The following is a 13,776-nucleotide window of genomic DNA, read 5'->3' on the forward strand; positions in this document are numbered from 1 at the left end:
ATATCCTTAATAATTACAAAGCACAATCCCAGGGACTGCAGAAAAGGTCGTGAATGATGCCTGTGTTTAAATGCATGCAATCATTAAACACGATGATTTTTTTAACTGCAGTCAGCAAGAAATGCTCCTTCTGTTCAATTGGGACACAAAACATTGGTGAAGTGCCTGGGGGAAGAGAAAGGTAGGGAGGAAAAGGGGTAACTTCAGCACTGCAACAGAACAGGGCTTGATATTTTCAAGGGAATTCATCACAGAAGAGAAATGAGCCAGGAAAGTGACTGGGAAAGATTAAGATTGGTGATCCAGAAAAGCCCACATGTGTTTGGAGTGAACGTCTGACCTGAGAGGGAGTAATTGCTCAGAGGAACAAAGCAGAGGGAAGGAAGGGGTGGGAAAATCCCTCTGACTGATGCTGAGACGCATCTCGTTGCTCATTATTAATTTCAAGCACGCCCTCCTGGGTGAACCTAAGTCAGCACCCAGATTTGGCAAAGCTTCAAACGTCACTGTCTGAAGTTAGCTGTTTGACATGAAGCAGGATCTTTAAGTGCATCTTGGAATTTCCAGGCACTTGTTGCAGGGCAAGGATGTCCACCCAGCACAGACATGAGATGCTCCAGGTGCTGGGAGAAGTTTAATTACAGAGTTCTGTCCAAACTAGAATTGCCTCCACAGTGCCTCCACAGCATTTTATTTTATTTTATTTTTTGCTGGTTAACATGCCCAGCTCATCAAAAGATGAGTCCTTGTGTGAGAAAAGGTAAAGGTAAGAAGATTTTTAGAAAGCTGGGGAAGTAGGCTTCAGAAACAGAAAGAACAGAGAACTTAGAACTAGCTACAGCTGCAAAGTCTGAAGGTAGAAAAAGTTACAACAGTATAGTAAGTAAGGACATTAAACAATAGCTGGAGTTTTATGACTGTAGAAAGAAATGTTTAGTAAGATAGCAGAAAGTTTTAAGCTTAATAATGAAGAATTGTGTATTGTTAATAGAAAGAAGACAAGTAAGTATTGTGTGAAGTATACTTTCAGTATGGTAGTGTATTTTTAGTAAGTGTATTTTTAGTGATTGGTTAGAACAATTGTCTGTAAGCTTTAGCGATATGTTATTGGCTAGAAAGTTTTTTAAATGTAGTGTAACAAAGAAATCTTTGTCTGTTGCTGACAGTACATGAGTTTTTGTCATCTTTTTATTGTCTCAAATACGTAATAAAGATGATGCTGCAATAAAAGCCCAAGGAACGTGTCCAAGCAGCCCTGTCCCATTCATCAGAAAAATAAAATTCCCCAACACATCCTTGGAAGGACGTGGCTCAGTGGCCTCCCCACCACACTGCACCTCCAAACCCTTCCACACTCACAAATTCTGGCTCACTGCAAACCCAGACCTCCAGCTCCCAGCCAGAGATGCACATTTCCTTCCTGCCTGCCCTGGAATTTTTGGCACGTGCTGTTCCATGAGAGGTCACTCTGCTGGTGTCCCTCGGAAGAGAGCCACGGAGCTGAAATGGAACGGGCAATTCTGCTCAGCAGCAATTCTAATTCTGTCACCACTCTAAGAAAAATCACCTTCTGGCTGTTTATGCATTGCTGGCTCTTGGCTTCTTTTTTTCTGCCTCTGTCAGGGTTGGGATTGAAGTGCTCAAGATGGTGTTTCATGTTCAGACTCAAATGTTTATTATTTCTTATCTGTATTACAGTCCTACAAGCCATGAGTTCTACAGAATTTCACTAACAAGCTACAAAATGGCTGTCTTTTTTTTACAAGGCCTTTTAAAGGAAAATTATCCAATTAAGAAATGACACCTAAATTATTTTCACTTTTAACCCAAGAACCACCACCTGTGCCTGCAATGGGGACCTTTTGATCCAATTACACAAAACCACCCAAACCCATGGAGAAGGAGGTGAAGAAGAAGGAGAAGAAGAAGGAGAAGAAGAAGGTAAAGAAGGACCAGAAAACCTCCATCTTGCTTTACATATATTATTGTATTCTAAACCCTTAAGCTCTGAGTTTTCCACCCTATGATATCACATACTTCTATTCAAACTCCATAACCCACAATCCCAGTTCTGTCATTCCATTTTGGAAGCTTCTCCACGGCCTCAGGTCAAATGCAGTGTTCTCCTGGGGGTCAGTGCCTGGCAGCACAGAAAGTCTGGAATTCTCAGCAGCCAGGGCTCCAACAAGAAAATAGCACTCATGTGTTGGTTTTCAGGTGCAGCATCCAGACCTCTTTCATCTTTCCTTTTTCAAACCAAGTTGCTCTTAATTTCTCACCTGTAGACCACAATTTTTTTCACCTACAGACCATAAATTTCTCACGGCACATACTCAAGGCCAGCTGATTGTGGAAGGATGAATATTTTCTGATACACAAAGATTTTAGATACCGTGTTTAACTAAGATAGTTATTTAATTAAGGTGTGAATTTGTTAGGTACTTTTTAAAAGTGCATTTAAGGCCATAGTTTGGAAATTTTATTTAGACTGTATTTGTCTTGTTCTGTGAAAGCTACTGCATTCATTTTCGTGTGAAATAAGTTCAGTTGGCATCAATACCCTTTACAGGAAGTAAATCTATTCAGGTGTCACAAAAAACATAGGAAAACCAATCTAATCTTAGCCAGCCCATACCAATTGCTCTTTTTGCCTTGAAATTGTGGCACCAAAATTACAGCATTTTAATTTATTGGATGCTTAAAAATGACATCAGCAATTTGTTCATCACCTTGGAAAAAAAAAAAAACACTGTATGAGCTGGGGATATTTGATATAAGATTATGTGACGAAGCAAGTCCCAAGTCAATGCTGTAGGTCCAAAAATAAAATACAGTTTAAATGCAGGTAGCTAAATTCAAAATAAGATGCTTATTAGATTGCAAATTCTACCTTCTCTGCCTGCCCAAGCCCTCATTCTGACTTTCTGTTGCCTAATTCAAGTATTTGAATTATCCCTCTCTGGATCACATCACAGAACTTACCACTCAATCTATTCAGGGTGCCACTGAATTTTGCACTCTCCGTTTGTGCACTCTCCGTTTACTGTGAATCAGCATCAAATTGTGCACAGATGGGTGTACTTTCCTCTATATTTGATGTTGTAACTCTTTCAGGGCACTGTACAAGGAGTTAAGTGGCTTCAGATGTAAAAATCTGGTTTTTGATGAGGAAGTAATTAGGTAAATCTACAGAAAACGTGGGAATTTTAGATTATGTGTGCAAAAAACACTGAATTCTTTCTCCTCTCTGGATTGGATCTACCTATAAATTTTAATAATCCTGCTGCACCCAATACCTCATAAACACTTCTTTTTTGAACAACATAATGTTCTGGTTCCCTAAAATGGAAATTAATACAGAACTTCCTTAGTAACCTAGGATTTTTATTTTTCTTTTTAATTAAGGCTCTTCCTTTGTAGTCCCTAACACAGGAAAGCTGCAACCAAGGTCAGCAAGTATTCTGACTAAGAGAGGCAGAAGAATTTTGGTTTATTGTTATATTAAAGGAATGAGGAGAATATAAAATTCAGTATTCAGAATGGGTTTTATGTCCAGTGCATTGCACAGCTGCCTTAATCTGCAGGGCTCAAAAATCTCCTGGCATGAAGAAAATAATGTAATAGTTAAATTATTCACTAAATACTTAAAAATACAACAATGTTGCCCTCATTGTTTATCCTCACTTTAAGAGTTTGCTGTGACCATAAAATTTTTTCAGTGCTGGAAAGAAGGATAATTCTTATCACCCATTGCTTTGGTGGTGCTCTCTTGTCACAAAGGCCCCCTCAGAAAATGAAGACTCTAAAACAAACTGAAGACCCTAAAAACCAAACTCTCTTGGTATTAGCTAATAATGCACAAAGAATTGGACAAAAAGGTAATATTAGATCCACCTGAAAATTAGCATATGATGCAGGAAAAAAACTAAAGAAGGGGTTCTTTATTGATTGTGGCATTTTTCCACAGAATACTTCATTGGTGGGGACAGAAATAAGTCAGGTTCAAGGAAAGACATTCACACACATATACATAGCAACTATTTTTAAAAGCACAAACGAAACAAAAATTTTAAAGTTGGCTTTTTAGGTATTTTAGGAAGGCATTTAGGTATTTATTTGTGATGCTGTGAAAACATCACTGTGATTATTCACTGACACAAAATAGCATAAGAGAAACTTTTTTTGTTTATTTGTTTGGCTTGGGTGGTTTTTTTTTTTTAAATCTAAGCAGGTTTTTTTACAGTTCATCCCCAGCTCAGCCAGTTATTTGCCTGCTGCTTGTGGTGAATGGTTCGTGGTACAACTCGAAAGGAACAGAGACTCTGAAGATAGGAAACCCTTTTTTAAATACTCCAATTCTCTTTATGGATCGGGGTGAGGGTCCCTGTGGCTGGAGCTCTACAGGGTTATATCCAGAACTGCTATTTTAGTTTGTATCCTCTACAAGTGACAGAAGCCCTCTGTTCATTCTGTGTTTTGGCCAGCAAGGCTTCATCACCATATTTTTTAAATTTCATTTTACCAGTTTTGACGTGTTTAACTCTACTTCCTTTCTTCTAGATTCTCTGCAGAGCAGTAATGTGCCTTTTAAAACAGATAAACTCTCATGTTTCTAAGGATATACCTTTTGCATTTATTGCAAAAGTGTGAGGAAAGCTGGGCTAAGCTGAAAGACTTTTACTATGTAGGACTTGACTTTTAGTAATGTGGCAGAGCTCACAACTGTGAAACTTCAGCATTCCAACAGCATTTGGTTCTCCTCATATGAATGGTTTCATAGATTATAACTCAGAATTTATGCAGGTGAAGTTAATTTCAGCACTGGTGAATAAGGTTTTTTTCTCCCATTTAAATTGTTTTTCTTAAATAACCGTCCTCATTTAAAAAGGAAAAATTCTCTGAGTCTGGTCTCTTTAAAACTCTTTTTCTAACTGTGCTCAGAAGACACATTTCCATATGAAAAGGTAAATCATCATTTTCTTATTATATTGATTTTCCACTTACTGTGACGGCAAAGATTTTCAGTCTTCCTAAAAAGAAAATAAAGAAGGATCAAAGTCAACACATTTTTATAACCTGATGAATATTTTCCACACTGAATCATTCAAGAAATTAAAACCCAACAGATATTTAAAATCATGATGCCAACACACCCCAGTGTACAACTGCTGCACTCCTAAACATTTAAATTCATTAAGTTCTTGGCAGCTCTATCTTATGTGTGCATATGTTTAATATATTTGTACTGACAGAGACTCCACTTCAAAATACTCTGCCAGATAGGGATCATGAGATGGTATCAAAAGTGATTCACTGGATCCTGTCACAAGTTAGACAAGGTTTTCATCCCTTTTGACAATTTTTTTTTTCCAAGAACAAGTAAACAGGAAATGAGAATAACTACATCCAGCTTTCCCTCAGCTACACTGATGTAAACTCTGCACAGAGGACAAGAAAAGTTATTTGTGTTGACCTATATATATATATATATATATATAAATATATATATTTATCTACTCAAATAAAGAGCATTAATTCTAGCAAATCCCAAAAAAAACCACCATGAAAGCCACACCTGCAGGTAGAAATACTGCTGTCAAAAAAGGAGCATTCTATTGCCACAGAAACCTCCCCACAGAAAATGTGTTAATGGGCTCTAAAGACAAAGTGACTGCTTCCTTTGCAGGGAACCATGTTATCCATCACTTCCAGGCAGCGGCACAATAAATTCCAACAGTAGGTATGGAATTGCCAGGACAGCTCATGACAACCCATCAAACTCCCTGGAGAAAATATTCCTGGATATCCAGGACACAAAAACCTTACTAGAATTCAAGACAACAATCAGAAATGCCTTTTAAGCTAGGCAAATGGCAAAACCTCCAAGATACCTTTCACGAGGTCTCTCTCATAAAATATTTTTCAAGTGTTAACACCTCTCATTGGAGGCACATCCCATAAGAAATCACAAAGCAGTACTCAAATAAGGAATTGATATCAGAGCTTCTTATGGTTATTAAAAGATAGCCTAGCTATAATTGAAGCCAGGGAGCTACAATCAAGATGATCCTTGTTAAAATAAACTAATGAGATTTGACAGAATATGAATTTAAGCCTAAATACCAACAATGTCACGCTGTCAGCAAATGAAATATGTTAACTGAAAACTGTTGCATTTGATTTAAGGCCCTATCATGCAAAATGAGAAAACAGGTCACCCTAGACCTTCAGGGAATCTGTTCTTACAGAAATTTTAATTTTGCTCACAACCCCTGGGAAGCAGAAATAATGAAGTGCCCTGCTCAGAGATGTAAGAGGTGTACTGACAGCATTACAGGTCACGTTACCCCATCTACCTACACGGAATATCCAGCTGAAAGAGCAGATAACTGGGACTAGATAGTCTGCTCCTTTACTCACTGCAGCTGGAAATCCTGCTGCGGTGGGCCTGAGGAAGTGTTAGTAATTTCCCCAGAATGAGTGGGACACCAAACCTGTCTCTTGTTTCAGTCAGATGCAGAAGGAGTGGGGTTTGTACGCCGCTAGGTGTAATACAAGAGCTCCTTACGGAGCATGGAAGCTGTAAAATAAGGTAGGGTGAGCCAGCAACTCTTCAAAGAAGTCTCTGGATCAGCTCCTGACAGCAGCTTGTAAATGCAGATGTCTGAGCCTTTTTGGATGCAGTGGGAGTGCCAAAAATATTCGCCCATCCGAACCTCGGGCTGCATCCGCAAACCCAGGCGACCCCACTCACTAAGAAAAAGTGACCCTAAGGCGTGTGACAGCGTCAGCCCCACACATTCCTGGGCCAGCTGGCCTCAGAGCGTGAGCCTTGAGGGCTCTGCCTCTGGGCACCAGCTGGTTTAGTGCCCTGGTGTCCTCTGCCTCCCTGGCAGCCAAGTGGCTGCTGGCTCCTGCACGGGGTCCGTGATCCAGACTCCTCCAAAGCTGAAATCCTTGGAGGCACTGCAATTTGAGTATAACCACGAACTCCCCACATTTCCACACGTCTCAGAGAACACCACCCAGCCCAGGAGGAGAGCACCGCAGTGCTGCAAGCCCTGCAGCACCATCCCAGGAGGCTCAGAGCAGGTCCCAGCACGAGCCAGGGGCAGACACCAGTTTTCCAAGGCCACTGGCACGGTCTCTGCCTGCAGAGCAGGCACTTGGGAATGTGCCACTGGAAAGCTGAGCTGCCTCTTTTTATACTGGGACAAGCAGCTGGTTAGAAGCTGCACTCAGATGGCCCAGTGGATGTTTTGAAGACTGGCCAAAATCTTCATAGTTTCGGGGCTGCCTGGGAGGACATGCAGCAGCAAGCAAAGAAGCCTATTTCTAGTGGCTTGGCCTGCCTGGTAGTTCTGTCATAAAAAGTGCCTTTTTCTGTCGGAATGGCTTGAAAGATGGTAGCACAGTCAGTTTAGCAGCGTTTTGTTGATGGTGGTCCACCACTGAGTAAAAACTGGCTCAGTTTTCCATGTGAAAATGTCACTCCTTGGACTCACTTCTAGTTTTGAGAGCGCCACAATTGCCTGAAATCACACGGTTTGCGGTGAAAAGTGCCACCTAATCTGCATGGGAGGGTACCTGTGATCTTTGTGGGATGACACGTGGAGAATTCACTGATTTTCCAGCAGTCACAGAAGATGTTCACTGCCTATTTCTGCGACTCAGCAGGCATTGCAGTCATGTGTAACTTTTGTGTAACGTGCGTGTAACTCATTGAACAACGAGAAGGAAGGAAGAGCAAATCAAGTAATTTCCAGGAACTGATTATTTTCTTTCAATTTACCTGAACAATAAGTGCTTTAGACAACAGAAGTTGGTAGTTTGGCTTTAAAAGTATCTCATCCACTACTGAACCTGTTCAGTTCAAAGACTGCCTTCAGTATTTTCCTTTTATCACTTCCTAAACCAGATTCCTGCTGTCTAATGGAATAAAACTCACTCATTTCTGGGGTGTACAGGGCAGAAACTCTCATGACACCTGTAAGAGCTGCAGAAAGTATGGTGAAAATGCCAAGTGTTTTGTAACTTGAGTGCTGGTGGCAGAAACTTTCCTGTTTCTGCTTATACACCATTCATTACAAAGTCTTGCTCCTCATCTTTTCTTCCTTCCTTGGCTTCTTGATCACTCTCCATTTCTGCCCCACCAATTCTCCCCCAGGGTCCATCAAGAAAAAAGAAAGGTAATGAAGAGCAAAACATTTTGAGCTTAGAGAAGCTGAGAAAACACTCCTAGCCTGGCACGTGGAAGAGGCCCAGCTCTGAGATGTAGAGTTAACAGCAAAAGAATTCTCAGAAAAGCCTGGACACAGCTCAGCGTGCTAATAAGTCAAATCAGGTTTCAGGACAAGGCAGAGATAGCACAGATCAGAATACAAAAATCAGTGAATATTCTGGAGAGGGCTGTGCAAAGATTGTGTGATGAAGTGCTAAGTCAAAAGTGTGTTTATATGAAAATCATTCTCCTGATACAATCAGGCAGGATGGAGACCATGCAAATTCCTGTTACAGAGCCCATCCATCTATCTCCAGAGAAAGTGATGTTAAGATAGAGATAATCTGAATTTTTTTTTTTTTTTTTTGCCATGAATGTTTTGCTGGTGTTCCATTTCTTAAGCAGTAGAAATGAGAATACTGTGAAAAAGGAAAAGATTATGTAGAAAGGAATTTTAAAGAGCTACAAATATCTCACTGAAACCTGACAACCAGTCTGAGGAAAACAACCTCATAGTGTAAAAAGCCCAACTTGTAAAAAAGAAAGAGAAAACTCTGTAGACTGAGAATCTATAAATAATGTCAAATGGAAAGCTGACTGTTAAACTGGCATAAAATAATTTCCTTTATTTTCAGTCAGTTTGGAAAACCAGCCTTTTAGTATAATTCCTTTTGATTAAATATTTTTTAATGGGTGTTACTTTACTTGTCACCATATTTGTATTTCTCTCTTGGGTTTTTCATTCTTTTTCAGTAAAAAAAAAAAAATGCATGAATGTGTAGGGTTATTTCCAGAAAAAAAAAAATCATAAATAAAAAGAGTATGTTCTGCTGCCTTTTTTTTTTTCCTCCTGCAGATTTCAGTAGCTTTATACCAGTGACTCATAGAGTCCACCCTGCTGGATTTTCCAAGCAGGGGAAGTGCGTAACTCACATTTTTCATCATATTATTAGCTCTTACCTTACATCTTCCTCAGTGGGATCAAGTGTGCTTCGCTTCTGCTGCCTGAATCCTTCCCTTTTCCTGGATTCAGGGCGAGCACGTCCCTGAAAATGAAATTCAGGGTGAGTGGCCACAGGAAGAGTGAAGGAGGAGATGTCTGGGGGTGCCTTGGGGACCAGCAGCAGATCCACCACTGATCTGCAAGATGTGTGCAGGAAGAATAATGGTGAAATCTGAAGACAGCTGGCAATAAAAGAGGTGCTAAGAAGCTAAAAGCAGTTGCATAGAGGAAATGGACTATGCATTTCATGTAGGACAACAATCTTCCTGCAGGAAGACGTGCCTGCTAACACCTGATTTTTCTGACAAATCCTAAATGCACCTCGCTGTGGCACTAAAGAACCCTAATTTTTATATCAGCTGGGTATGTTTATGGTTTTATCTGCTTTTTGTCTCCTCCCCCCACATAAAACCCTGATGGGCACCAACTACTGTGATTAGAAAATTTCTAAGAATTTCAGGGTGGCAGGACTTTTACAGGCTTTAAAAGCAAGTCCCTTGAGTAACACAAAATCAAAGTGATAAAGCTGTTAAAAACCCCCTGAAACTCTTCCTCCCCTAATTTTTTAGGTTTGTTTGGAAGACTATGCTTTAGGTGCTGTATTTCCAGTCTCCTTGTCCTCAAAGCCTAAAAAATAGCCAATTTTAAGCGGCAACAGTGGGAGTTTCCAAAATGTTTTTTCATTGTAGTCCAATGCAACATGAACGACAATACTTGCTTTTGCAGAGAATGCCATCTTTGCATCCATATTAAAAAGGAAAATTCAAAAATCTTTCACAAAATACTACTGAATGTTCTTTTTTTTTTTTTTTCTTTTTTTCCTTGAGTTGTTGCTGTGGTCTGAGGTGCCAGGAATAATAATCAGCAGGCCTGTGAAGTTGCTCCTAGGTAAAAGCAAACTTAATATCTATTCATCTTATCTGAGCTGGGTTTAAGCAAACAGCTTTCACTCTGCACCCTTTCATGGTCAGATACTGGGAGGGGGAAGAAAAGAACCTAAACTATGCTTGGAAGAAAGGCAATAAGCATCCCTGATCACTATTACAGATATAGTTACTTGATGTTTCTGGGTGTTGATGGGTGTGCACGCAGCAGTGCTCTGCATGTGGAGCAGCTCTTCAGCTGGAGTTAACTCCACATCTCTCAAAAAACCCTCCACAGGGCTGATACAGAAACGTCACTATCAAGATATGCAGATTAGGCCTCCAGAAGTGTCAGAACTGTGTGAAATCAGGTTTGTTGTTTTTTTTTTAACCTCTGTTGAGAGCTAATCAGGCAAGTTTCCTTTGAGACAGTGCACCAGCTCATGTCATGCTGAGCAGAGCTTTTGGGTTTAACCCAAAACTCGTGCAGAATTGCATTTCCCTCATCAAACAAAGCTTGTAATGAACATTCTGCTTGTTTTGAACCTATGCCTTTGGTCAAAAAAAAAAAAATAAGATAACATCTCTCTTGTACTTAATAGATGGAAACACATAAATTGCCCCAAAATAACATTCCTGTGCCCAGCAATGTTCAGTTGTGGGGGCCTGAAGGATGACTGTGGAAAAGCCAGGAAAAAATGCGCTTTCCACAGATATATCCTCTTGGAATCCAGCAGCTCCATTAGCTGGTCTTCAAACCACCACAAGGTGCTAGAATCAATTTCAAGATTTACAAGAAGACTTTATTTTAGGACTCTGTGATGTTTCATCTTCTTAGTTACCTGAACCTGACTTATAACTGGGGGAAAAAAAAATACAATGGAAAACCACACAGATTCACTTTGCAGATCCTTTTGGTTTACTCTGTCTAATAAACCAAAAAAGAGAGCCCCTAAACTAAAAATAGGGCTCCTAAAAGCCTTGCTGACCCAAACCCCAAAGCACAGGGTGTGGATGAACTGGACTCTCTTGGCCCAAACCCGCTGCAAATAAAACAAGTAAACAACCCGAAGAAGGGTGCCAGGGAAATAAACATCATGAAACATGAGGGCAGTGAGAAAACTCGGTGAAATTCCCATTTCTGGTCACTTTCATGGCGCTCCTGGGGGCTCCAGCTCTCCCCACGGCATCTCGCCACGGTGGGGAGGGGCAGGGTGGGGGAAGGGCCCCGAGAGTGGGAACGGGAGGGGGACGCTGTCCCGGCCCGGCTCTCCCGGGTGTCCCCAGAGCCCTGTGCTGAGGCACCGCTGCCCACATCCCACCCACAATCCATCCCACATCCCACATCCCAGCCTGCATCCTGCCCCGCATCCACACCCCACATCCTGCCTGCATCCCGCCACACATCCCGCATCCCGCCCTGCATGGTGCCCCGCATCCACATCCCACCCGGCATCCCGCATCCTGCATCCCTCCCTGCATCCTGCTCTGCATCCCGTATCTCACCCCACATCCCTCATCCCGCCCCACATCCATCCCGCCCCGCATCCCTCCCTGAATCCCGCATCCTGCTCCACAGCCACGCCCCGGATCCCGCATCCCGTCCCGCATCCTGCTCCACATCCTGCCCCTCATCCCACATCCTGCCCCGTATCCCGCCTCCTGCGTCCTGCCTGCGTCCCGCCACACATCCCGCATCCCGCTCCCCATCCCACATCCCACATCCCTCATCCCACATCCTGCACCCTGCATCCCGCTCCCCACCCCGCATCCCGCACCCCGCATCCCGCATCCCGCTCCCCATCCCACATCCTGCATCCCGCACCCCGCATCCCGCATCCGGCTCCCCATCCCACATCCTGCATCCCGCACCCCGCACCCCGCATCCCGCATCCAGCATCCCCCATCCCCCATCCCGCATCCCGCATCCCGCTCCCCATCCCCCATCCCGCATTCCGCACCCCGCATCCCGCGCCCCGCATCCCGCATCCCGCTCCCCATCCCACATCCTGCATCCCGCACCCCGCATCCCGCACCCCGCACCCCGCATCCCGCATCCCCCATCCCGCATCCCGCATCCCGCTCCCCATCCCACATCCTGCATCCCCCATCCCGCATCCCGCACCCCGCATCCCGCATCCCGCATCCCGCACCCCGCATCCCGCACCCCGCATGCCGCTCCCCATCCCGCACCCCGCATGCCGCTCCCCATCCCGCCCTCATCCCGCCCTCCCGCGGGGCCCCGCGGCTCCTCCCGCCCCCTGGCTCCGGCCCCGCCGCCGGAGGTGTGTTTTCTCGCCGTGCCCCATCAAAGCCCCCTCTGTTATTGAAATCTGAGGCCGCTTCCTCCGCGGCGGAGGCGGCGATGGACGGGCGGGCCGGGCTCCCGCCGCCCCGAAGAAACGTCCCTTTGTTCGGCCGGGAGGGGCCGGTGCCGCCCCACCCGGGGCTCTCAGCACCCCCTCGGCCCCCGAGGGCGGTGGGCAGCCCCCGCCCGACCCCCGGGCTGCCCCAGCTCGGTGCCCCGGGGGTGGCGACCCAGCCCCCGGCCGTGTCCGAGCATCCTTGGTCCCTAAATTCCTCCCCCGAGGCCACCTGCACCTCGTTGCTTTACAGCACGTAAAATAACGTGCACTGCACGCCTTTCGCCCCCGCCCCCTCTCCTCCCAAATTTTATTAATAACCTCAAACTGATACCCCCATAATTCCTTGTGGGATTGTCGGGGTGCCCTGTGCAGTCGGACTTCCATGACCCTTGGGGGTCCCTTCCACCTCAGGATACCCCATGGTTCCAGACAGAGGCATGTTTATTTGCCTGGGGTTTGTTTTATTTTCGTTTTCTTTTTCCTTCCAGTGGGCTGTGCTGTGAAGTCGCCGACGAGGCGCAGCAGTGGTGACCCCGGCTGGGTGACGCTGGTGAAATCCGTGTCCCCTCGGACGTGCCTCGGCACCGGGATGTGTCAGGCTCCGGCATTTCCTGATCGGGCGGGATTGATGGGCTGCAGCCTCTTTTGATGGTGCGGGCTGAGGGTTTGACACCCACCATGATAAAAGCTTAGCGGAGTCTCCGGGCTGGAAAATGATGTCGGGGGTTTGCAGTGGGTGTGACACAGCCGCATTCTCCTGTCCAGCATCGGAGAAGGAGCGGGTGGGAGGGAGGGGAAAGGATAAAATTAATCCACAGGACCTCGTTGGCTGGACTACCTGTGCTTTTTAATCCAGCAAATTTTAGGGGTTAAGAACTCCACATTTATTTCCTACAGCTGTTGGGAGATTTAGACATCAAGAACCTAATTTTTCTCAAGAGGAGTAAAGTAACACCCGCTTTACTCAAGTAACACGATTTGAGCCCAAATTTGCCAACACGTAGTACATCAACAAGCCTTGCCCTTTTCCCCCCGTTGCTTTCATCTCTTGTTCGATTTGGGTTTCTGGTTTTGCTTGGTTGCTTTTTCAGATTGGACACATTCGGAGATGCAACAATGCCCACACCTTTTGCCTCCACTTGTCAGGTGTGAGGTTTGACCTGTGTCCCTTCCATGCCGCGGCATTTAAGGGGTTAAAGCCACACACTGCGTGGATTTTGGCAGAGTCCTCCGGGGCTGTGTGCCTGATGATGTGAAGGGGACAGCAATACAGACATTTTTGATGCTGGAGGAATACTTTGGCCTGGGGTGGCCTTTAGGAAC

This window comes from Anomalospiza imberbis, chromosome Z (genome assembly GCF_031753505.1).
Source record: "Anomalospiza imberbis isolate Cuckoo-Finch-1a 21T00152 chromosome Z, ASM3175350v1, whole genome shotgun sequence".
Lineage (NCBI taxonomy): Eukaryota > Metazoa > Chordata > Aves > Passeriformes > Viduidae > Anomalospiza > Anomalospiza imberbis.